Source organism: Lissotriton vulgaris, chromosome 1_1 (genome assembly GCF_964263255.1).
Source record: "Lissotriton vulgaris chromosome 1_1, aLisVul1.2, whole genome shotgun sequence".
Lineage (NCBI taxonomy): Eukaryota > Metazoa > Chordata > Amphibia > Caudata > Salamandridae > Lissotriton > Lissotriton vulgaris.
Window position 1 is genome coordinate 369924920 of NC_141685.1, and position 25105 is coordinate 369950024.

The following is a 25105-nucleotide window of genomic DNA, read 5'->3' on the forward strand; positions in this document are numbered from 1 at the left end:
GAAGAAGGAAGAGGGGCGAAGACAGGGATAAACGAAGGAGGGGGTTATGAGGGAGGAGAACAGAAGTGGATTGACAGAATAAAGCCTACGGAAGTAAAGCGCGAAAACGAAGGAAGCAGTAGAGGCGGGCATGCAGGGTGGAAGGAGTAGAGGGGAAAGATCAACAGGATAGAACGAAGAGAATGGAAGGAATAAAGACTGGAAGCTGCACATTGGGGTCAGAAGAAATAATGAGCAGAAGTAGAGACGGAGAAAGGCAGACGGACAGAGAAAGAGACTGAAGAGGATGGGGCAATGTTGGAAAGAACGAGGAATGAGGTAAGAAAGAGAAAACCGGAGCGAGAACAAGGAAGGTGGAATGAAGAAGAGGAAATCAAATACGGAAGGCAGTAATAAAGAAGATATGAGAATACAGGTGATGAAGTTGTAGAAAATATGGAGGAAGGGGAAGAAAGGAGAAAGTACACCAAAGCATGTAAGAAAATAAGAGATGCATCGAAGATGAAGAATGGGAGACAGGGAGATTGACAGAGGAATACATGAAGGAGGAGACTGAGAGAAGGAGATAGAAATGGGAGGAAAGTGAACAAGTCGGTGTAAAGTGGTAGGTGGAATGAAGCATGGGCCGCAAAGAACACCAAAAAAAAAGCGAGAAAAACTAGCTCTGGCATTGCGCGGAGTGGGGCGGGGGAGCGGCTTCCTTTCAAGTCTGATGCCGAGGCATGGTGTGGGATGTGGCTGGCGATGCGCACGCGCCTGGCTCACATGAACTGAATTGAATCCGCAGTTTGGGGAGACTTTTCGGAAGCCTTACTATAATCTCGCCGAACAATGCTTACGCATTGGTTTAGCGAGACCTAACAATTAATGTGTTCGTCTGTAACACAACTGGTGCTCATGTAAAGCGCTCTGATGCCTTCAGGTCTAGTTCACACCCCCCCACCCACAAATGTATAAACTTCACACAGGATGACTTCCTTCAGGATGTCCTGCACTGCTGCAAGCTCCTCAGTCCAGGGCGGCACCTCTGAAACTCAATTCTTGCAAGAAGAATTGACAACCACCTCAAATTGTGAAAGCCTTCAAACCTGGCTGTTTATCTCCTTCGACGCTCATGACGAGCTCAGCTCGTCATGGTGTACACCTCCATACACTCATGACGAGCTGAGCTCGTCATGAACAATGGGATCCAATATAACTCAGCACAGGAGGAAAATAACACTAGCATTGATGGTGTTAAAGTTCCTTGAAGCTGTGAGACAGCATGCTGCTGAAGCACAGGGGGCACGGGTTTTCAGTCACAGAGGTGTAGTTTGGTCAGTAAGATTGGGGGTGTGAGCTTCAGATTTCCCAACAATTGCGCTGGCATTTAATGTTATAATACATTATACAACAAGCAGGGTGCATGAGAGGGGCTAAAGTGGCAGTGGAAAGGGAGACAAATGAGGATGGGTAGCGGTACTAAGTGAGAGAAAACACAATATTTTGTAAAATAACCAACATTTATGAAGACTTTTAAAACAGAGAGGGAGACAGTGTATTGTTTGTCTGCATGTATGCAAACATTCCTGGTGAAATCCGACCGACACCTCACCATACCAGACTTAAAGCATCTGTACCCAACTATTTACCAGAAAATGCATTTATTAGGGAGCTGTAGCACCACAAACACCCCTCCTCCTGAAGGTACGTCCCTGTGCAGTTGCATGCACGACCCTATCTGTACTCACATCTTTCTCCAGAATTTCAGATTTAAGGGCAGGTACATATTTGCCGCACAATGATTTTACAATGTCTCTGATTCTCACACAAATCACGCTCAGTACTTCCCGTAAAAGCCAGATTACATCCCACATTCTTTCAGCCATGCACACAGAAAGAGCCTCCCTAGACCGTGTTGGCAATCAGAGGGCATCTTACATAATCGCTAGTGGTATAAAGTGCTACATTAATTCTGCAATACAGAACAAATCAAGTCAAGTAGCCAATAACCGAGGTAGAGGGATAGGGGCAGAGAAAGAACAAGAACATGAGAGAAGGCAGAGAGACAGCCAGATAAGCAAAGACAGAGAAACTGAAAAGTGGAGTAGAGCAAGAGAGATAAGCGTTAGGGAGAGGCAGAGAGAAACAAAGTGAGGGGGTGAGTGCAAGGGAGGCCTGGACAATAGGATTCCTGCCTGGAGAGGTGGGAGCACCACCCCAGACTGGACTTTCTGTATTGGGACAAGGAGGGTTGACAAGAAACAGACACTGCCTGGAGCAAACTAGGTGCTCCATGCATAGCCCCAGCTCTGGCGCCAAAACTGGACGAAGGAAAGGGGGTGTAACCACCGCCCTTCCTGGTCCCACCCATATCAATCAATCAGGAGTTTGTTAAAGCGCGACTACTCACCCGTAAGGGTCTCAAGGCGCTAGGGGTGGGTGGGGGGGGTGCAGGTTCCATTCCATCAAGGAGGGGGTCTGTCGAAGAGCCAGGTTTTGAGGTTTCTTGCGAAGATGGGGAGCGATGTTGTCTGTCTGAGGTGGAGCGGAAGGGCGTTCCATGCTTTGGCCGCGAGGAAGGAGAAGGAGCGGCCTCCCGATCTGGTCTTTCTGGTGCGGGGGACCACGGCGTAGGAAAGCTGGGCTGATCGTAGGGTCCTTTGTGGTGCGTGGAATTTGAGTCTGCTGTTCAGGTATGCTGGTCCGGTGCCGTGGAGGGCCTTGTGTGCGTGGGTGAGCATCTTAAAGGTGATTCTCGCCTCAACGGGGAGCCAGTGGAGTGTGCGCAGGTGCTGGGAGATGTGGCAGTGTTTTGGCAGGTTGAGGACCAGTCTTGCGGCGGCGTTCTGGATGTTCTGTAGCTTGCGGATGAGGTTTTTGTTTATTCCGGCGTAGAGTGCGTTTCCATAGTCGAGTCTGCTGGTGACCAGGGCGTGAGTGACTGTCTTTCGGTGTTCGAGGGGGATCCATTTGAAGGTCTTACGGAGGGTGTGGAAGCAGGAAGATGAGACAAAGTTGATCTGGCGGTCCATTTTGAGCTCGGAGTCCAGGATGATTCCCAGGTTGCGTGCGTGGTCTGTGGGGGTTGGCGGGTTTCCGAGGGCGGTGGGCCACCAGGTGTCGCTCCAGGCGTCGGGGTTTGGGCCCATGATGAGTACTTCTGTTTTGTTGGTGTTTAGTTGAAGGCAGCTGTTTTTCATCCATTTGGCGACGGCTTCCATGCCTTCTCGAAAGTTGCGTCTGGCGGTGTTGGGCTCGTTGGATAGGGAGAGGATGAGCTGGGTGTAGTCTGCATATGACACGATGTTGAGTCCGTAGGTTCTGATGATGGGAGCAAGTGGAGCCATGTAGACGTTGAAGAGCGTCGGGCTGAGGGAGGAGCCCTGGGGGACTCCGCAGGTGATCGGTGTGGGGTCCGAGAGGAAAGGGGGGAGTCTGACCCGCTGCGTCCTGCCGGAGAGGAAGGAGCAGATCCAGTCGAGGGCCTTGTCCTGGATTCCTGCAACGTAGAGTCTGCGTATTAGGGTGCGGTGGGAGACTGTGTCGAACGCCGCTGATAGGTCGAGGAGGATGAGGGCTACTGTTTCTCCTTTGTCCAGTAAGGTGCGGATGTCGTCTGTTGCGGCGAGGAGGGCGGTTTCCGTACTGTGGTTTTTTCTGAAGCCGGATTGGGAGGAGTCGAGGATGTTGTGTTCTTCAATGAATGTGGCAAGTTGGCTGTTGATGGCTTTCTCGATGACTTTCGCTGGGAACGGGAGCAGGGAGATGGGTCTGTAGTTTTTGAGGTCGGAGGGGTCCGCTGAGGGTTTCTTTAGGAGGGGGTTGACCTCGGCGTGTTTCCAGTCGTCGGGGAACGAGACGATCGCCAGGGAGCGGTTGATGGTTTGGCGGAGCATGGGTGCGATGGTGTTGGCGGCTCTGTTGAAGATGTGGTGGGGGCAGGGGTAGAGTTTTAGATTTGGAGGCCAATGACCTAATTTTAGCGTGATGAGTGACCACTTGCGCAACAGAGGAGCCTTGTGATTGTGTTAGTTCCTGATTATGTGAGGCAGAAGATATTGAAATCGGATCTGGCTGATCTGTGGGTATCAGAGCGTGGGCATGAGTACTACCAGGTAAAATGTTATCTTGTGCCCACGCACTGTAGAGGGTTGGATTATCTACACGGGCATTTCATGTTCCCGAATGGTTCTGACAGCACTACTTCCCACAGTCCCTTGCCCTTCAGTCCCTTGCCCTTCGACATTCACCTGAGCTGAAGACTGAAGAATCTCCCTTGTGGCCAAGGAGTGACCACCCTGGGCAACCAGGCACCATCCAGCGTTTAGTTGCTTCGACAGTGAAATGGATCCCAAACAAAAAAAATAAGCTCCTGGGTGGCGCCGTGTCTGGCTGCCATAATTGAAGACACATGGGCTTTGGTGCGCATAACAAACACCAATAGGCCGTAGGCGGAGTTAAGCGACCGCCTATGGCCTCATGCGTGTTTTGTTATATAACAGCACGCATGCAAAGCCCAATCACAATGGACCTTGAAATGCACATGCACGACCTATGTGGAATTTCAAGGTCCATTTTTGAAACCCTAGTAAAAGTGCTTTTCGCTCGCTTCGCTTGCAAGCCCTAAAAAGGTGAAAAAGATATCGTACCTGATGAGAAGACACTGGGGTAACACTCTTTTGTCCAAAACTGAAAAGATAGTGCAGAAATTATATGTTAGAATGATTAAGGAGCTGCAAAGAGGGTATACAAACACCATCACCCTAGTCAACACACACTGTCAACCAAGATTAGGCCTGTATAAGTTCCCTTTTGACTTAGGGAGTACACAAAACAACGGGGAGCAGAAATACTACCTGCTACCCATCAACGCCAGCAAAACCCTAGTCAACGCACACTGGCAAACTAGAACAGGCCTGTATAAGCTCCCTTTTGAGTTAGGGGGTACAGGAAACAACAGTGAGCAGAAATACTACGCCAGCCAAACCCTAGACAACACACACTGGCAAAGTAGATTAGGCCTGTATAAGCTCCCTTTTGAGTTAGGGGGTACACAAAACCACGGGGAGCAGAAATACTACCTGCTCCCCATCCACACCAGCCAAACCGTACACAACGCACACTGGCAAAGTAGATTAGGCCTATCATCACTGGATAGTATGTATGAAAAGGCCATTATCAATAAGGGAAAGTAGAGAAAAACCCTTCCCCTGAGGAATATTCTGATTTGGGAGGGAGTGAACGGAATACCTAACGAGAAATATTGGCTCAAGCCTATCCATTCACCCTCTGTTGGAAAATAATAGTCTAAAACCCGGTCCATTGGAAAAACCGAGCGAAAAATCAATATGCACACATTTGGTATAAGAGCGCCCGCCATGTGGGGAAAATTAACCCCACACCAGAGTCCCGTGTCATATATCCACCAGCTAACCTGGCACTCCCACGTTGAATGAATCGCAAGGGACTGAAGAACCTGGAGTTATAGGGGAGCGCCAGCACGCAGTTAAGCGCCTGACAATTTTCAGTTGTTATCGGAAACCCTGAACCCAAAAAAGGTGATTGCTTACTTGACGGCGGACATGCCAGAAACCTTGGTAATCAGGACACAACCCTTGGCCATGGGTGTTGAAGTCGGCATGGAGGTCTTCATACATCAGAAATGCTAGGATCTGTTTCTGCTGACAGTGAAGGTGTAATAATAATTCACATTGGCAAAGCGCAAACGATCACCCGTAAGGGTCTCGAGCTGTAAATGTAAATGTAAATGTGTTTCGATTTATATAGCGCACTTTAACCCAGGGGCCTCAAGGCGCTTGCTTAGGGAACCCGTCCTGGTATTCCCCTGTGAGATACCCCGGCCGGGTATCCACAAGGTGAAAGCCAGGCATCCCGCCGCGAGGGGCCGTAGTGGAGATTAAGCAAGCTATTACCCAGAGTCGCAGAGTGTGACCCCGTGAGTCGAGTAAGCACCAGAGCGAGAATTGTCGACTCCGTGGAATTTTTTTTTTTGAGCCCGAGACCCGCCGAGGCGGGGAATCGAACCCTGGTCCACGGCTGATCTCAGCTTCTGGGTCTGCCGCCTCTAACCACTGAGCCACGCTTCTCCACTCCACCCCTCCACTGTAGGGGTCGTCAGGAAGATTAAGCAAGCTATTGCCAGAGTCACATGGTGCCAGGCTAATCTGGCGCCGAGGATCGAACCGTGATCCCCAGATTCCAGCGTCAGTCGCCTTAACGCCACACCCCTTTCCAATATAAGGCCTTAGAAGGGTGTCTAAGGGAAAAGGAGTCAACCCCTCCTTTAGTAGGAGGAACAGGAACCTCCTAAGTTGGCGGTAGCTCCGTTTACAATATATTTGAAAGAGCCAAAGAGGCTAATGGGAACGAAGGTAATAATACCAGCACACCAAAGCGCCTGAAGGAACCCTTGCACGGAGAGCTCCAGAGTGAGCTTCAAGGGGAAGTATGTGAAGGATTGCACCCTCAGACAATGCCAGAGAACGAGATAATGGATGAACCCCCTGAGGCATAGGGGAACGGAAGTGCAGCTGGAACCGGCCCTGATATTGTGTATTCCCGAAAAGGGACCGGAAGCAGAAACCCTGAAGCATAAGGGGTTATAGGCGAAAATGGCGATAAGAAGGTGCAAACGTAAAGGACCGTTATTATGACGTATCCCCGGGGGTCTAGGGGAAGGCTAAACTTGCCCCAAAAACTCCAGATACCTTGCCACAAAGTTAATGGTGAACGACCCCCCATGTGGCATGGATAAATCATCCATTTCCCAGAAAAGGGATTTACATCTCTTGGAGGAGAAGGGGTGAAAAACGTACCCAAAACCGTATCGTGGACCCTGCAACCCGCGGAGTCCCCAGAGAGACCGAACTATCTAGTACGACAGTGCTGGATAAATCCATCGTATTTAAGATCTAGAATCAGGCGGGAGTGGATGTCAATGGTAGGAAGAAGACCGACCTTGGCGGTAGGAGAAATGAAATAGGAAAAAAGAAAAAGGATAAGAAACAAGACAAAACAACAACGCCCAAAGGATATGCGTAAATAATAATGATGGGCGGTCATAGGGCTTACCACACCGTGTTGAGGACTGTATACCTGGGGCCCTGGTGACCGACACTGGGATGGAAAAATCCCGATTGGCACCAAGTGCATTCTGGGGCGAATGCTCCTTTAATGTACGTTTCATCCTCCTTGTAACTCACCCAGCCTTGTAAGGGTGTCCGAATGTAATATTGTAGTGCCAAGCACCAATCACGCCCGTGTAAGGGTGTCAGAATGTAATATTGTAGTGCAAGGCACCAATCACGGAGGAGTAAGAGGGGGAGCCAACCCTTTGCACACCAGAAGTGAAATTAATAATATAACCGGCTCCTCATCAGAGCTGTAGTCGAAATCATTGCAGCCCACAAGGGCGTAAGAGCCATGTCTAGTTATAAGGAGCGTGTGCGCACTCCGAGGGCCCTCCTGTTGTTACAGCCGGTAAGGCGTAAGTCAAAAAACTGCTCCGTCTGAACTTGAAGCATTAGGAGCCTAGGAGCCTAGGAGCAATTTGGGAACACGAGCGAAGGGCGTAATCCAAACTGGTATAAGTGGAACCTGATTGGGTTACGCCCCCGGCTCGTAATCGTCTCTAATCCGCACTCAGCCACTTGGGAAGGCCTGTCGCGGATAAGCGAGAAACTGCGCCATGATAGGAAGTAGTCCCCGATGTACTCATGGAAGTACATTGTGAAGGTACTAGTTTGGGACAATATATAGTACCTACCTGCACTGAATACGTAACCCATGGCATTAGTAAGATACATTGCCATCACCCGACAGTTGTGTAGTAGTAACGCTGGAACCCCAGAGCGGGGCCAAGCTCTCCCAGCCCCGTCTGGATTTAGCGTCCAGTTGGGCCATCGTATGTAGAGTCAATCTATAACATGAGAGCACGCCATCTCCACACCAACGTGACCGTCTTAAGGCTGCGTGACTGGAAGTGTTAACCATTTCGTGTTATGACACAAAGACATCGTCTAGGCAGTTGAGGCATGAAGCTTATAATGCAAATTGCACAGGCATTGCAACTAGAAGCGCACATTGGTAAAACCCCACCGGTCAAGGAACATTTCAAGTATCCCGCCCGTGGGCGAAAACAATTCCTGTCGGGAACACTTAGTAAGCGTGAGAAACCAAGGGACAGTAAATAACATAGAAAAGCTGCAAGGTCCCTTCTATTACAGGTGGAAATACATATGAACACATATAACAGAGATCCGTCAGGCCTTTATTGTAAAAGGGGTGTAAAACGGGTATAAAAACTAAGTCTAATAAGGCCACCCGCGTTGAGGATAGACCGCCGTATTTTGATCTTAATTTGATTTTGATTTTGACTTAAGACTGACTGCTCCTCCAAAGACACCTCCAAATCTAATTCACACCCTCGCTATCTTCTGAAGGAAGACCTCCCATTATCGAAAAGTCTATTGTCCTGGACTATGGAAGTTCCTTCCGAGTGTGTTCTGGTAGTTTGAATGTTTACCATTTTTTCCAGTATTATCCTTGTACCGGTGTATGGTACCCTTTTGTAACTTGCACATGTCACTTTTCTCTTGTAACACACTGTTTGCTACCTCTCACATTTTGTTTGCTTTAGATACTTGCACAAGTGCCACCATTGCCTACGTAACGTTTGTTCTTGTGCTGGAGTGTCTGCCATTTATTGCAGTATTATACCTCTACTTGTACTTTGTATGCTTTTGTAGCCTGCACACATATCACTTTTTAGGTTTCGACCTGGCGAGGGGCACACAGTGCCCCTCCCAGATCGAAAACTTTTGTCTACAGTAGGGATGTTCGGACCGCCTCTGTTTCCCATTGGCTAGCTCCATAAATGGAGGCTAGCCATTGGGAGACAGAGGCTGTCAATCACGCTTTCTCGGGAAAACGCGATTCGGGGGCGTTTCTCGGGCTTTTTTTAAGTCCCGCCCCTTTGTCCCGGGCCGCGCTGTGATTGGCTGCCGGCCCGGGACACCCCCGTGACGTCAGCCAATCACAGCACGGCCCGGGACCTGACTTGTTTTATTATCTCGCCCCCTCACCAAAGCAGGACCACCTTACACTTATGACACATCTCTAGTGTGTTAGGAACTAGGTTTAGCGCCATGCCTCCAGAGGACTACAAACTGGTAGAACATTAATGCATGGCCAGGGATTGTGAAATCCACTGATGCGAGTACTTTTGAGATGGTCCCTGAGGCTCGTAACAGGCCATCTCCTACGTAAGCCATTGCTTGGCTTACTGTTCTTGACACGTGACCACGCCCCCCTTGTTTCATTTTGGTTCCTGGTTGCTGCGCGTTTGGTGTATTGTCCAGCTCTCCGTCCCGTCTTTAATTATGGGTTTATCCAGCCTTGGCCCCGGACTCCTGCGGACCTCCTTGGCCCCCTTTCAAGAGAGGTACATTCCTGTTGGCGTGCACGTCGCTGTTCCGCTCCGCCCGCTTCTAAGCCGGTCAGTGCATCACACCTTTAATTTTGGCATCTCCCTTTCGCCTTTATTCGAGTTGCTGCTCCGCTCCTGTGAACTTGGAGCCGGCCAGCACGCGACCCCCCCCAGCCTCATATTTCTTTGCTCGTGAGCTCTGCCTGCATGCGCATTGCTGCTACGCTCCTAATTCCTGAGCCGGTCAGCACGCCGTGTCATAGGTGTCACTCCTCAGAGTTCCCATCATTTCCTTTTATCGTATGTTTTGCTGCTCCGCTCACGTACTCAAGCTGAGCCGGCCAGCACACTACGTTTTGGAGAATTGTTTCCTGTACACACTCACGTTGTTGCTCCGCTCTGCCCGCTACTTTGAGCCAGTCAGCACATGATTTTTCAAAGGCACTTTTTGTGTAGTTTCCCAGTCATATTATCCCATTCCCTTCGGCCCTATAACTCATCTATAGAACCTTCCCTATCCCTCTCAGTTGTTTTATACACCACCACCCAATATCCTCCTACAAACCTGGCAGAGTGATGGATGAGAGTATCCCCTTAGTGTAGTACATGCAAAACAGAAACATCCTAGATACATCAACTACTGGCTCCTGTTTCTTTCACGATGTTCAGGGATTTTCCTCTCTCCCTTGGCCTTGTTTTTTTAGCCGTCTCTCTCCCGCCTGCCCACTGTCCGTGCCTCCTCCCTCCCGCCCGCCCACTGTCCGTGTTCGATGCCTTCATAAATAAAAGAAATAAATAAAATCCCCCTCCCTCCCGTTGTCCTGCCTTCTCCCTCCCGCCCGCCCACTGTCCGTGCCTCCTCCCTCCCGCCCGCCCACTGTCCGTTTCCGATGCCTTCATAAATAAAATCCCCCTCCCTCCCGTTGTCCTGCCTTCTCCCTCCCGCCCGCTGTCCGTGCCACCCCCCGCCCACCCACTGTCCGTGCCACCTCCCGCCCTCCCACCCACTGTCTGTGATGCTGTGAGGAGAGGGGAAGGTGTGTGGGAGGGGCAGGCGCGAGACGGCGCGTGCCGTGCCTGGAGAGAGGAGCGTGGTGCGCGAGACCGGGGGACATGCACTTCTCCATCCCAGAGACCGAGACCCACAGCGGGGAGGGCGGGTCCTCCTACGTGGTGAGTGATTGGGTCCCTGAGGGCGCCCGTGCCTCTCACCCCTCTGCTTTACTCTGTGCCCTTCTCACCCCACCTATCTCTGGCTGTCCCGCTGTCTGTCTGCGGGTGTTGTCACCCTCTCCTCCTGTGTCCAGCTGGCGGTGCTCCTTTTGATTTTGATTATCCTGCATCTCTCGTGCCCGTCACCCCTCTTCTTACCCCGCCCCCATCATGCCGGTACATGAGCATCCTCCTGTCTGTACCCCCACTCCCCCTCTGCAGGGCCAGTCTCCCCTTCTGCCTACAATAGACTAGAGTCGACTCTGCACTGGCGTGGCTTCCGTTCTGTTGTGCCCGAACACCATGCAGCAGCCGGTGCCCACGTGAGGGCCACAGTGCCCGGGAGGCTCTCAGCACATCCCTTGGCGCCTACCTACCGACTGCCCCCAGTGCCACGTTAAGGAGGCGGAGTCATCCCCCACCTGCCCCCCAAGTCTGCCCCGTTCGTCAGAGCATCAGATGCATTTTTAATATTATTTACATAGCGCTACCCGTACCCCCTTGTGGCCTGAAGCGCTTCCTCACTTCTTAAGTGGCTACTCTGTGTATGTCTAGCGCTTCCTGGCCCTGTCCTGGTCACGGAAGCGCTACCGTTTTCACTGACCCCCTGGTCGCTTTTCGTGGTGCAGGATTCGTAGCCTGTTGCTTGTACATTGGCCTCTGTGGGGTAATTGGGTGCAGCATGGAAGGTTTTGTATGTAGTGCTCGCAGCTACAAGTTTTATCTTTGAAATGCTGCAAAGAGCGAGTCATCTTATAATACAAACTTGGAGCGCAGCATTTTATTAGCCTCAGAAGGATGAAAGGCCCAAGTGGCTCCTCCAGCGTGTAAGCTGCAGGTTGCAGATACATCTCACTTTCAGGCGCATTAACCCACTGAGCTATGCCGACGGGCTTTCCTGCTGTTTCTGTTTAGAGATCGGATGCCTGATGGTGAACTTTAACTGCAAGTCCTGCCTGGCTTCCTCCCGCCACACTGGCCCCGGGGATCTCACGGGCCGTTTACAAAATATGAACCAAACAATGCAATCCACTAAATATACCATAATGCACCTTGACACCACGATCTTCGCCCTGCTCACCTGGCTCCGGCCTCCTTCCGGAAGGCCTGTCCTGCAGCGCTCCGTGGGCCCCCTGCCGGGGCTGGCCCCCTCCTTCTGAGCCCCTCCCCCCCGTCACTCACCTCTTGGTGGGAGCTGATTTAGAGGCTGTTCCAGTTTATTTACTGCCTTTCACGGAGTGAAACGCAACCTTTGACCCCGCGCACTCACCAGGATCAGCAGGGGACGACCCTCACCTGGGAGGGAAGGAAGGAACAGGGGGCTATAATTACAAGGAAATGGCGCAGCGGGGTGTTGCGGCCAATTTAGCTGTGCCATGCCGCGTCATTTAAAACAAGCGCTGGCGTTGCCAATAGGTTTCGCATTTGGAAATTTGGAGCTATTGGTTTTGTAAATGACATTTTATATTTATATATCGTTATTGGCATTGTCAATAACAATATATAAATATAAAATGTCATTTACAAAACCAATAGCTCCAACTTTCCAAAGGCGAAACCTATTGGCAACGCCAGTGCTTGTTTCTCCTGTAATGTACCGATTGCTACCTCATGTATTTTGGTTGCTCACTATTGTCATTTTTTATCATGTAACTTAACGTTTGCTTTTGTAATTTGTTAATTTGCAATTGTTTCCTCTTGTATCATTACTGGTCCTAAAGTGAAGCGCTCTGACACCTTCGGGTAAAGTCCGCGCTATATAAAATCGCATAAATAAATAAATACATACATAAATAAAATTAAAATAAAAGCCGAAATTGCAACTATGCCGAACCCGGGAATGAACCCGGGTCCTCCAGCTCTGCAGTCAAACACTCTCCCAACTGAGCTATTGAAGCGTGCTTGAATTATGACGACTCACGCCTGCACTTGTCTGGCTCCGCCATGAAGCCTCGTGCACCGAGCCTTCCACAGACTCTGCAGCGGGAGAAGGCGCAACACCAGTACGCCGCTTCCCCGGAGCACTCCACCACGCAAGCAGGCCATGGGGGGAGTTAAACCTGGTCGAAGGGGCCGCACTGTCAATGTAGGCAACGGAGTACACCGCGCGGGGGCCGCTCCGCCCTACACTAAAGCGCCAGAACGGCTCCGCCCCCGTGACGTAGGGGGGGCAAACCGCCATGGGGGAGCGACGGATAATAGCTTGGTTCTGAGAATCATTGTACCCTGTGACGTAGGGGGGGCAGCCACTCACGGGGACCCAATGATTCTCAGAACACCGGAATGACTGTTGTTACTTATAGCACTGCAGTCCCCATCATTAATCAAAGATTAGCTTTGGAGCTCATCTCTTCCTCCCGGCTCTGTGCCAAACAATGTTTCCATTTTCCAGATTTCTTTATTGAAACATTTACAAAGAGATCTTCTGCCAACGGAGATGGGATACTAATATGACTAAGGTCTAGTTGCGCCAGAAATTTATAGATCACAAGATAGGACCCTATTAGTAGAAAGTTGCCAGGAATTAAGCGTGCCATTGCATCAACAGATAACCAGGACCCATGCCCCATAAAATCAGCTAATGTTTTAAACCCAGCACGCCCCCAGTCAGTGATCATCACAGGTGTACAATAATACGAGGGCCGGCGAGAGGCTGCGCTGGCCCGGGTCACAGGGGGGCCCCAGCCCGACTCTTACTTGTTGTTTAGATGTTTTCCAAGCCATCGATTCACGAACAACAGATTATTAGCCCCGAGCAGTAGACTGACGCAGCAGGCACAAAGAAAGTGAACCGCGAGCACTGCAGTGCACCAGGGCACCTTCCCTGACTGCAAACCTACCTGTCCAGAGAACATTACTGGGAGTTGTGGCCTAAATGTGCAACCCAAAACCGGTTTACAGAAATACTTTTAAAGGCCTGGTGTCTGACACGGACTGATCGCCCGCTGCACAGCACAAGGTTATTGATGAGGTGGCTTTTCTCTTCAAGCATAAGAGGAAACTGCACAATGGATGTTCTTTCTGCAGGGTCCAGTGTGTGTGTGTCCTGCCACCTTTGCTTTGTTGCATCACTGAAATGGACGCCACAGCAGAAGCAGGTCTATTCATGCGCGAGGCACTGCACTTTGCAGGGGGTCATGAAGAGGCCAGTCCATGTTCATGACACTGCGTGGAGAAAGGTCCCATGAAAAACTCATAAGGAAATTGAGCGAAACGAAAAACGAGCACGAAAAAACGAAAGTATCTCTCTCACATCTGTGCTTGAGGTGGTTCAGTGTAAGGCGTGCTGATAAATGCTGAATGAATGAAAAGGATTGCAGAACTCTAGTCTGTCGGGTGGATGGTCTGGGCATGCCTGCTTCACTGAAGATGAGCAGATTATGTAGTGATTTCATTACACCAAGGGATTTAAGTGGGATGAAAAAAATGGGGGGCTCTCCCCAAGGGGCCTGACAGGTGTAATTAAGGGCATACCCGTTTCACTGAAGAGTAACAGATTATATAAGTGGATACACCAGATAAGCCCGAACAGCAGCCCACTGCCCCTTCAGAGTAGACAAGGCATAGTTCTTCTGAAACTCACCCAAAAAAAACTGAAGTATAGAAGCGATAGGGCAAGAGGTAGGAGACAGACCAAGCCCTGAACACCAGGAGGAGAAAGAAGCCCAATGATTAGACTAGGAGGACAAAGTGGAACTCCTACAGGAGCCCTGCATCACAGTGATGAGGTGGTCAGGCAAACCCCGGACCCCAAGAGACATCTGTTCAACCTCTAGACTGCCAGGGTGAGAGGGACCAGGAGGGAGAGGGCGATCTCAGGGGAGATGGGTAGAGGGAAGAATCCAAGAGGGCCCACCGCCAGGTTCAACAACAACCGGAACCAGGACCTCCGAGGCCAGTGAGGCAAGACAGCCACCACCCCGGCACCCACCAGCTGGACCTTCAGCAAGAAGGCCGGAATCAGGGGAAAGGGGGAGGGGGGGGAGGGGGGCTGGGGAGGAGTACTGCAACCAAGGGGGCCACGGGAGAGGCAACGCCTCCACCCCCCAAGCACCCAACTCCGGAGTCCGGGAGCAAAAGAGGGGAAGCTGCGCAACGGTCACAAAGGCAAACAAGTCCAGCTTGGGAGTTCCGAACCTCCGACAGAGCATCTGGAAAATCCTGGGGGAAGAGACACAGGGTCAGAGAAGACGGAAACCTGCAACTCAAGGCACCCGCCACCACATTGTCCACACCCCTGATATGCCAAGCAGAGAGGGCAAGAAGATAACACTACTCCCAATCTGCAATTGCACAGGCCACCAGATTCAACAAAGGACTGCGAGTACTGCCCTGGTGGTTGATGTAAGCCACAGAAATGGAGTTGTTGGACCGTACCAGGACATTGCACCCCAGCAGACGAACCTGGAAGAAACGAAGAGCACGGTCCACCGCAGACAGCTCCCTCCAATTGGAGGACCGGCGGGACTCCGCCGGAGCCAACGAGCCTGAACAGCCCACTGACCCAGAGTCGCCCACCAACCGGATGCACTGCATCCGTCATCAACAACAATGGAGGCGGCAGGAGAATCCACATCCCCTAGGAGAGACTGGAGGAATCCAGCCACCACCTGAAAGCCGGCACAACCTCCAGAGACACTGGCACAGAGATAGCATTGTCCCGAACCGGAAAAGGCACCCAACTTTGAAGATGCCTTAGCAGAGGCGGAATATGAACCCTGGCCCAGGGCACCCTGAAGACAGTTGCAGCCATGTGACCCTGAACCTTGAGCCACTGACAGAGGGGAGCTGCAGCCTGGGACAACAACCTCCGCAACAGGAACTGAAGTCGCAGAGGCTGGGAATCCGGAAGGAACACCTTGCCCAGGATCGAATCGAAGAATGGCCCCTATGAAAGACTTCAGAGTTGCAGGAAGCAGCTGGCATTTCTGAAAGTTCACAAGAAACCCATGCTGCTCTAAAGAATGAATGGTCAAGGACAGGTGCTGAGACAGGACCACAGGGGAAGGAGCCTGGAGCAGCCAATCGTCCAAGTAAGGAAACACCGACCACCCTGGAGGTGAAGATGAGCCACCAAGGAAGCCACTACCTTGGTAAACACGCGGGGAGCGGAAGGACACAGAACTGCCAATGACGATCCTCCAGGCAGAAGCGCAGGAACTTCTGATCCTCCAGAGCCACAGGCACATGAAGATAAGCGTCTTGGAGATCCAGCGTTGCAAACACCCAGCTGGTCTGAATCAAAGGTATCACCCGTTGCAAGGTCTCCATCTTGGATGGGATCTTCCGGACAAACAAGTTCAGACTCAGGAGATTGATGACAATCCGAAAACCTCCTGTGGCCTTCAGAACAAGAAAGACAACCGAATAGGTCCGCAGACCCCACTCGAACTGGGGAACGGGCACAATCGCCTTCTTCGAGAGCAAAGTGCGAACAACGTCCACCAAAGACTGACGTCAAGACCGGTTCAAGGGCGTCGAAGTCCGCCCCACGCCTGAATGAGAAGGAAGGGACAGAAACTCGATCCGATACCCCCGGACCAGGACATCCAGCACCCACTGATCGAAGGTCGTCAGACACCAAGCAGGAAGGAACAACCTCAACCTCCCACCAACCTCGAGGATACAACACCAGCGTGACCCACCTCGGGCGGCATAGTCAGGAACGCTGTGGTCCCTGTCCAGCATCTCGGGGGGCTTCTTCTGGAACTTCCGGGGGAAACCCCTACCAGCACATTTGGGCCCTTAAAGGAGGACTGCTGAAACTTGGAAGGCTGATAAAAGGTCTTGGCATGAGAGAAAGAAAAATCCTTATGGGAAGGCTGTCGACGGAAGGAAAAGGAATGATTCTGCTCTTTGATTCCAACCCTTCAGCAACAAGTTCCGACGAGCAGCAATAGAGGAACCACAGAACAAGGCAGAAGCGCGCACAGAATCAAAGGCAATGTCCGAGAGGAATTCTGCCTGACTTTCCATGGATTTCAGCATGTCCTGCATCATTGAAAACAAAGTTTTGAAGTCGGTCAACAGTGATTGAGCGACATAAGCCCCATAGACACCAGAACGGATAGCAAGTTAAGAGCCAGCATAAGAATTCCTCAACGCAGAGTCAATTTTCTTATCCACACCATCACGCAGAAAATTAGCATCTGTCATAGAGGGACGACCCACCAAACTGGCGACAATAGAATCAACATGCACCGACTCCGGAAACGATTCCTCCATGTCCTGCAAAGGATACCGTTTGGACATAAAGTGTGGCAACATGATGCGATCCGGATCCTTCTATTCTTTCAAGAGGACATCCATCACAATGGGATGGATAGGAAGAGAAGTACTAACAGGATTCCGAAACTACGGAAGAACAGCATCCGTGGAAGTACTGGCCACAGCATCATCAGGAAACCCCATGTTCTCACGTACATGAGAAAGAAGGTCAGGCAACAACTCTTTGGAAACATATTTGCCTTTTAGATCCACCGCCCCCAAGGAAGAGGCATCAGAAGAATCCAAGGAAGAAATGTCCGAATAGAGACCAACACCCCCAGCAGAACGACCTTCAACAGACTTCTTTGAGGACTTCAGATCTGACAAAGTCTCCAAAATCAGGCGCTTCAACCTGCTGTCATCCAACCTGGCCCGCTTAACCGCAGGAGCAGATTCCTCACGGTCAGCCGGGGAAGAGGAAGAAGAAACAGGAGACACATGCTTTCTCTTCTTGACCCGGTCACTCTACTACCGCACGGCCCCCGTGTGCCCAGATTCTGCTGCTGCTGCCTGCATGGCCCTCTTGCTGCAGCCATGGTGTGAACCAAGTCACATGGGTTGCATGGTTGGAGTCATTATTGGTTCTCTCTCACTACATTTGATGTAGAGTTGCTTTGGTAGTTCTAATACAGTGGTTTTAACAAATGTGACAAATGCTGTGGACAACTTGACATGCCAGTTTCTAATATATTGCTTTTATTTTCTCCTTTTTTCTTACCTTTGTGTAATTGTATGTTTATTTGTTGGCAAATTGAACAATGTACTATTGGCATGCGAATTTAGGTTAGCCATTTAGATTAGGCAAAGGATGCCCAAGGGTAACCAGGCGCGATATAAAACTCATTATTAATAATAATAATAATAATAATAGTCCTGAAGATGAACTCTTAATTATTTGAAGTTCGAAACGTCGTCGACAGCATACGCAAATGTCACTAATGTATTGAGAATTTGTGTGCATATGTGTATTTTGTGATTTGTCTGTATATAATTTATATATAAACAAAGGAAGAGTGTCCGTCAGTGAGACGTGAGTGTGATCAAGATAGCACGTATTAGTATGAGGCCAGCTGTAGTTGGTCAATACACTGGGCTAACTTTCTAGAAAAAACAAATTATTTCTTCAAGAAACCCTCACTCACCCTAGTGGTGACATGCTTCATCATCGGGTCCACTCGGGAGATCGAGTACCTCCCGAGTGTGCTACGACGCCAGGAGACTGCGGAGCGGGTTGTTGTGAGAGTGAATGTGAAAAAGAAGGTGTAGTTAAAAATGTCAGAGGTTGTCCCAAAAAATTGATCCACGAGATCCAGCGGGGACAGCTAGGTGCCGAGAGGGTGCTGAGCGTTGCGGGCGGTGTGCCAATGTCGCTCCCACCCCCCCTCTGAATCTATGGGGCGTGGTTCATACTGAATACAAACTTTTGGGCTCCTCGCAACTGAGGCAAATCCCCAGCCTTTGGTTTGTATTTTCACGCACTTTTTTACACATAGTGCCACTGTTTTTAACTTTCACACCTACAGCAGGGTAGGCCTTAGCGCGCCTATACCTGTTGAGGTAACACCCACTTACTGGTCCTGACGAAAGCCCTGTAAACTCACACACTTAAAGGGCAGAAACATGTTGACCTTCCCCTAACAGGGAAACACCTGTATTTCTTGTGGATAGTTTCCCTGCACATAGCATTAATTTTAATATGTCAAGTTGACCAGCGAATAAATGATTTTTTGGGACAACCTCTGACATTTTTAACTACACCTTCTTTTTCACATTCACTCTCACAACAACCCGCTCCGCAGTCTCCTGGCGTCGTAGCACACTCGGGAGGTACTCGATCTCCCGAGTGGACCCGATGATGAAGCATGTCACCACTAGGGTGAGTGAGGGTTTCTTGAAGAAATAATTTGTTTTTTCTAGAAAGTTAGCCCAGTGTATTGACCAACTACAGCTGGCCTCATACTAATACGTGCTATCTTGATCACACTCACGTCTCACTGACGGACACTCTTCCTTTGTTTATATATCTATTGATTGGGGACTAAGAGTGCCTCTGAACCCTGTCTCTCCCTTTGTTGATCGGTGTATATAATTTATGCCAATCAGACTGCCCCTTGTTTTGCCTACAATTTATGTTGTATGTTCCCTCTTGTGGAGTGTGTTTAGTCGGGCACCGGCTGGTGTCCCACTTATTTTTTTAGATTTTGATATGAATAATCATCCAATGGAATAAAACCGTCCAGCTGGACATTAATATAGAACTATCTAATCTATATTCATTGAATTGATTTGTCTGTTTAGGGACCATTGTCTCTGTTAAAAAGTACTACCCATAGGTCCCTAGCGATTGCACCTTGGGTTCCCTTGTTTTGTAAAATATGTTTAGCGCAATCGACTGATTGCAAGGGATAGCACCCCTACCCTCTGTATTAAGTGGGTCCCCTTCCTTGTCCCCTCAACCCGCCCCCCATCTTATTTCTTTAACTTTTTCCTTAATTGGCATGTCAGACCACACACCCTTGTACAATGAGGACTATATTCAAAAATTGATAGGAGGCCCTTCCTTGCTCACAGGAGCCCCTGAGACCCCCAGTGCCCTGACTATCCCACTGGGAGACCAGCTTGAGAAAGTAAAAAAGAAAGTTGTGAGATTACAGTTGATGATACTTCTTCTCACTGAATACCTAAAAGCTCATATCATTCCGCTTGGGTTGCAGGTGCATAATGTACCTGGCGTATTCACTGACAACCCAAAGTATATCACAGGCTTTAGCTATATAAGCACCACGTGTTCCCGCCATTGGATGGCTTTAGGGATAGGCATAGCTGCTGAAGAACTGAAAAAGCTTGAAGCGGAAATAGAGGATATTGAGAAACAAATTAGTGATAAAAGTACAGTGCCTGAGTGCACCAAACTACTTGAGGAGGTTGAAAAGACTATTGCAGATTTCCATAGGATAGAACTTAATAAAAAATCGACTAAAGTAAGGAAAGACAAAGAACTTTACACAAGAGAGAGCATATCCTTATCTGAATAAGGATTTCTACACTCAAAAAGGCTATAGTGGCCCACAAAATCATAATCCGAGACCCTGGGGAACATTTAATAAGAGACCAACATTTTTTGGTTTCTCTGAATCTTCCGCCGAATCTTCTGAGAACTCAGACCCTGGTGATACTCCTGGCCCTTCCAATAGAAATCCTTTTTTAGGGCGAGGCCAACCGGACCCTCCAAAAAGAGGGAAAGCAAAACAACCACAGCGATGGCCATATCCACCGGGCGAGCGTTACACCCGACGCCAACATTATCAATGGTAGCCCCTGAGCCACTTGATTGTTGTAGTATTGTCAGCTCCTCCATCACTATGGATAAACAAAATACCTTGCCTATATTAAACTTGACATGTCATCACCTCACAAGTAGTGAACTTTCACTGTTAAGTAAGGGCTTATCATTTGTCCCAACAATTCGGCCCAACTTCTTAGAAATTCAAACTGAACTTCTAAAGTTTTTTCGGAAATTAAGGTTACATGCTTTTTTCCAGCTTAACCCTCAACCAATTAAAATAAGTAGTACTCCATTTAAGCCTCCATCTACTTTCTCACCCTCAGGTATTATGGTCCCTGCGGAGCTACGTACATTCGAAAAGTTGGTTTTGAATGACATTAACATCTTGGGCAAACAGCATTCGTTCATCCAGTTTAACATCTCTTTGGATGAGAAAAAGGCGCTATCCACTCTCAAATCAAATACCAATCTGATCATAAAGCCGGCCGATAAAGGCGGCGGGATTGTCTTACAGGACATAGTATCCTACAAATCTGAAATCCATCGTCAATTGAACAACCGAGAACATTATGTGAAGCTCCCAAGAAATCCAACCAAAGAGATACAAAAACTTATTGGAGAGGTCACTAATGTGGGACTCGAGAGCGGGTTTCTTAGCAAAAAAGAACATTCATTTTTGAACGCCACAACACCTAGGATACCGGTGATTTACACGCTCCCGACGATCCATAAGAGCATTGAGTCCCCCCCTGGAAGACCAATAGTCTCTGGGTGCGGTTCTATTTTAGAGCCTTTGGGCCTCTTTGTTAATCATTTTATCAAGGATTTTGTACCATCTACCCAATGTTACATACGTGACAGTATGGATATAATAAACACCATAGAGGGTTACCCTTTTGACTCCGCATCCAGTGTACTTTGTACCCTGGATGTGGAGTCGCTATATACCAACATACCCCAAAATGAATCCCTACTGGTCATACAGGATGTATTGAATAAAAGACCTCGACCACACCAAGTTCCAACCTTGTTTATTTTACAGCTTATTGAAATTTGTCTAACAACATTTTTTTTCTTTTTTGACGGTGACTATTACGGCCAAATCAAGGGTACATCTATGGGGGCAATTTTTGCCCCCAACTTAGCCATTTTGTATATGGATCATCTGGAGTGTGGCCGTATCCTTGTTTCATCTAATCCCTTCCATAGTGCCATTGCACTATGGAAGCGATATATAGATGATATCTTCATGGTGTGGACTGATTGTGATGAGCTGATTCCACACTTCATCCACTGGCTAAACAGTAATTGTAGTGGCTTGACTTATACTTCCACTACTAGTCATGTCTCCATTCCATTCCTCTATCTTAATGTCCATGGTAAGAGATGGTGCTTTGATGACCAGTCTCTACAGAAAACCCACTGAACGTAACACTCTTCTAAGTTATCAAAGTCACCATCCGCGAGCACTTAGGGACGCTTTGCCCTTTTCACAATTTTTAAGACTACGTTGCAATTGTTTCCTGAAAGAGGATTTTTTCAAAGAGTGTGAGATACTAAGTGCCAAGCTAATCAATAGAGGGTATCCGCGTAGGCTTATCCGTAGATCAATTAAGAGAGCCTGGTACTGCCCAAGGGACACATTACTCGAGCCAAAACCAAAGAAAAAGGAAGAACGTTTGGTTTGTGTGACTACGTTTTCCCGGCCTCCAACTCCATTACTAAGAGTATAAAACGCCACTGGCCGGTTCTGAATGCGGGAACCTTGCAGATTGACAGACCCCTGTTCGCGTTTAGAAAATCTAAAAATATCAAGGATCATCTTGTCCGGGCAGCTCTCCCATGTCCAGAACAATGTGACACTTTGGAAGGGATATGGTCATTACCTCGTATCACAGGCCATGTTAAATGTGGAAATTGCACAATGTGTGACAGTACAGTAGAAGGAAAAGAATTTTCTTTTAATGATGTGAGACATGTTCGGAAACAATTGACAAATTGTAACAGTAACAATGTAATCTATGCTATTATCTGTACTTGTTCTAAGATCTACATTGAACAAACCACACAAAAAGTTAAACTGAGGATGTGTCAGCACAGGAGCCGTATTCGATGCAAGACCCCAAATGCTTCCTTGGTTGACCATTTTGTGGACATGGGCCATACAGAACTTGATTTTGAGTGGACTGTGATTTCTTTGGTTAAGGTGCCCCCTCGTGGTGCTAATCTCCAGCAACTTTTGAATAAGGAGGAGTTGCACTGGATTTTGAAAACACGAAGTCTGCATGAAGGACTGAACAGGCTGGAGGATTGGACCTCATTGCTGTGAAGCCCTTCTTTTCAGTATGCCCTGTAATTAATATTGGTTAAATGAATGTCTGTTCCATCAATTGAGATTAGAGAGCAGGATCGGTCTTCGCTTTCCTGTCCATATGTATGTTAAAACAGTGCTAGAAATGTTTTTGCTGCAAATGGCAGAGTTAGTTCCTCTGTAGTATAAGGGTCACACTGTATTTTTGCTTCAAGCACTCTGTATTTTACGCACTTCAATTATATTTTTGTACTTCTGAAATTGTCCGGTCAATAACCAAGCTTCTAGTTAATAATAACACAAATTGGGGGCGAAGCCGGGCCGGCGGCCAAGATGGTCGCTCGGGTTCCCGGCTCCGCCGGCTCTCCTCTCCTGCCGCCTACCTTCTTCGCCCGCCCTGCACGGCTCCGGGGCTCCCGTGCGCCGGAAGGGGCGCTGAACAGATGCGTTCGATCCCGAGCGCTTTCCGTGCCCGGGCAGCGGAGTTACGGACCTCCACGATCTTGGCCTGAGTGATGCCTGCAGCCGGGACCTAGCGTGACTGCGCCGCCGCCAGCAGGAATCACAACAGCGGCCGCAGGGATCCAGATGGCACCCGCCCACCGACAAGTAGGTCAGCCCGCCCCTAAAACCTTGGATCCAGCGCTACCCCGTATATCGGGAGGGCAGAAATACGTGCCATTTTCCAGCGCTGGTCTGGTGTCTCCTCCCCTCCCCCCCCTTCTCCCTTTGATGGGCTTACTCGTCCACTACCCGCCGCTGGCTACTCGGATGGATCGCAGACCGGCCTGAAGTGCACTGCCTCTTCCCCGCATTTCAGATGCGTGGGGCTGGCTGCGGCGCAGTACCACCGTGGCGCCTTTTGGACTGTGGGGGCTTGAATGTACTTCTCCGCCACGCAGTGGGACGAAGATAATACTGGGTAGTAACGTTGGGGTGCTGGTGACGCCATTCCCTCTCTATCGGATTCGGGGCGGGCGGCCCTGGCATTTGTTTCAGCGGCGACTGGAATGTGTGTCCCCCCTGTGACTAGTGCTTACTACGGTGAATATACAGTTGGCGTTGGGGGCGCGCACAGTGGATTGAGGGGAGTGGAGCGGATGCCCCCCATGTGCTGAGAGGATGGGCTTGCAACGAATTGCTACTGAGGGGGCCTGGTGCCATTACAATGGAGGGAACGCTTTGCTGTGGGCATTTTGGTTGCGAGACTTTGTTCATGTGGCCCCTGCTCGGTCTTAGTGGAACAGGTATTGTGGTGGGACCCTGCCCAGTATTTCTTGGCGGCGTGGAGGACTGTTCGGCAAAGTACAATTCCTTGTATGCTTTTAATTGCTTGCTTCTTCGACACCTGATTTCACGGATAATCATCCAATTGGAACGTTCACCGGCTTTGTCTGATTGTTTTCCTTCTCGCTTGCCCTTCCTGATGTCGAGCCTTAAGGCTACGAAATGGCTGCCCTGCTTCTTCTATGCATGGCGCTTTGGACTACAGATGGTTAAAATGGCGGCGGATGCTCCTGACGATGCAGCTACCTGGAACGTTGCAAGGCTTCCATTCCTTTTGACTTGTTCTGCCCGATCACTGTGTTCGCTTTAATTGCCTTCTCCCGCTTATACCGTTTTGTGGTATGCTCCTGACTCGGGACATCGTAGTATATGTACGCCAACGACGTTTGGCTCCTTGTTCTGGCGTGGGGAGGTTTCCATCTTACCTGGGGGGTTTGCGGGCCTGGGCTGTAACTGTGTTTGTGAACCTGCTTACGTCTCTGATATTCCACCATCCATTATGGCATTATTGCAGGGTAAGGGGTGGCGGGGGGGGGGGGGTCGGGTGCCTGTACTGGGGACCCCCCATGTTTTCTCTTCCCCTTTCGTGGGGTTTTTGTTCATTTCTTTCTCCTTTCTTTCTCTTACTTCGTGTGAATATTGTCTCTTTCTTTCCTCTTCGTCTCTTTCTTCCTATATTTCGGGTTTAGATACTGGGCGACAGGCACGCTGCTAGGGGGGTAGGCCGTAGCCGTATGCAGGGGTGCAGGGTGGGGGGCTGGGGGTGGGGTATTATTTTTCTTGCTTCCTTTTTTAGTTCTATGGCCTTATTTTTCATGTTTTATTTTGGTTCCTCTTTCCTTTCTTCTTTTATCCTTTTTCCTTTTCAGTGGGTCTGATTAGAGGTAATTCCCTGTGCGTTTTCCTAGTCCAGTAATGGGTTTATGTTTTTTAATGCTCTATGTTGAGGCGGACAGGTACTGTTTGGGTGGGGATATGTAATGTTTGTCGAAAATCCTGATTTTACGTTATGGTACGAATATCCTGTCTATAATGGTCCTGCCGTGAATACCCTTTTTCAGTTGTAACCCTAGCATTGGCGAGGTTTAATTGTGCGGCATCAGATCCTGCTTTCTATTTATTTAAAAAAAAAAAAAAAAAAAAAAACCTTCAATAATCCTGTGACTATGTTCTACTAAACTCTCCTGAGTTACGCATAGATACTGTGAGGTGTACTTTGCATTGATCCTGTTCTTTATCGTTTGATTGCACTACCTCTGTAACTTTGCTCAACCGCGATGGTTGGTAGCCTTTGAATGTAACTTTGAAATGC

The 25105-nt window shown here is 49.2% G+C and overlaps 1 protein-coding gene across 1 annotated transcript in view; it reads right to left on the bottom strand.

Annotated features, from left to right (window-relative positions):
• Window positions 1-25105, bottom strand: part of TTC39A (tetratricopeptide repeat domain 39A) — a 668968-nt gene that overhangs the window by 553203 nt on the left and 90660 nt on the right. The window lies entirely within an intron of this gene.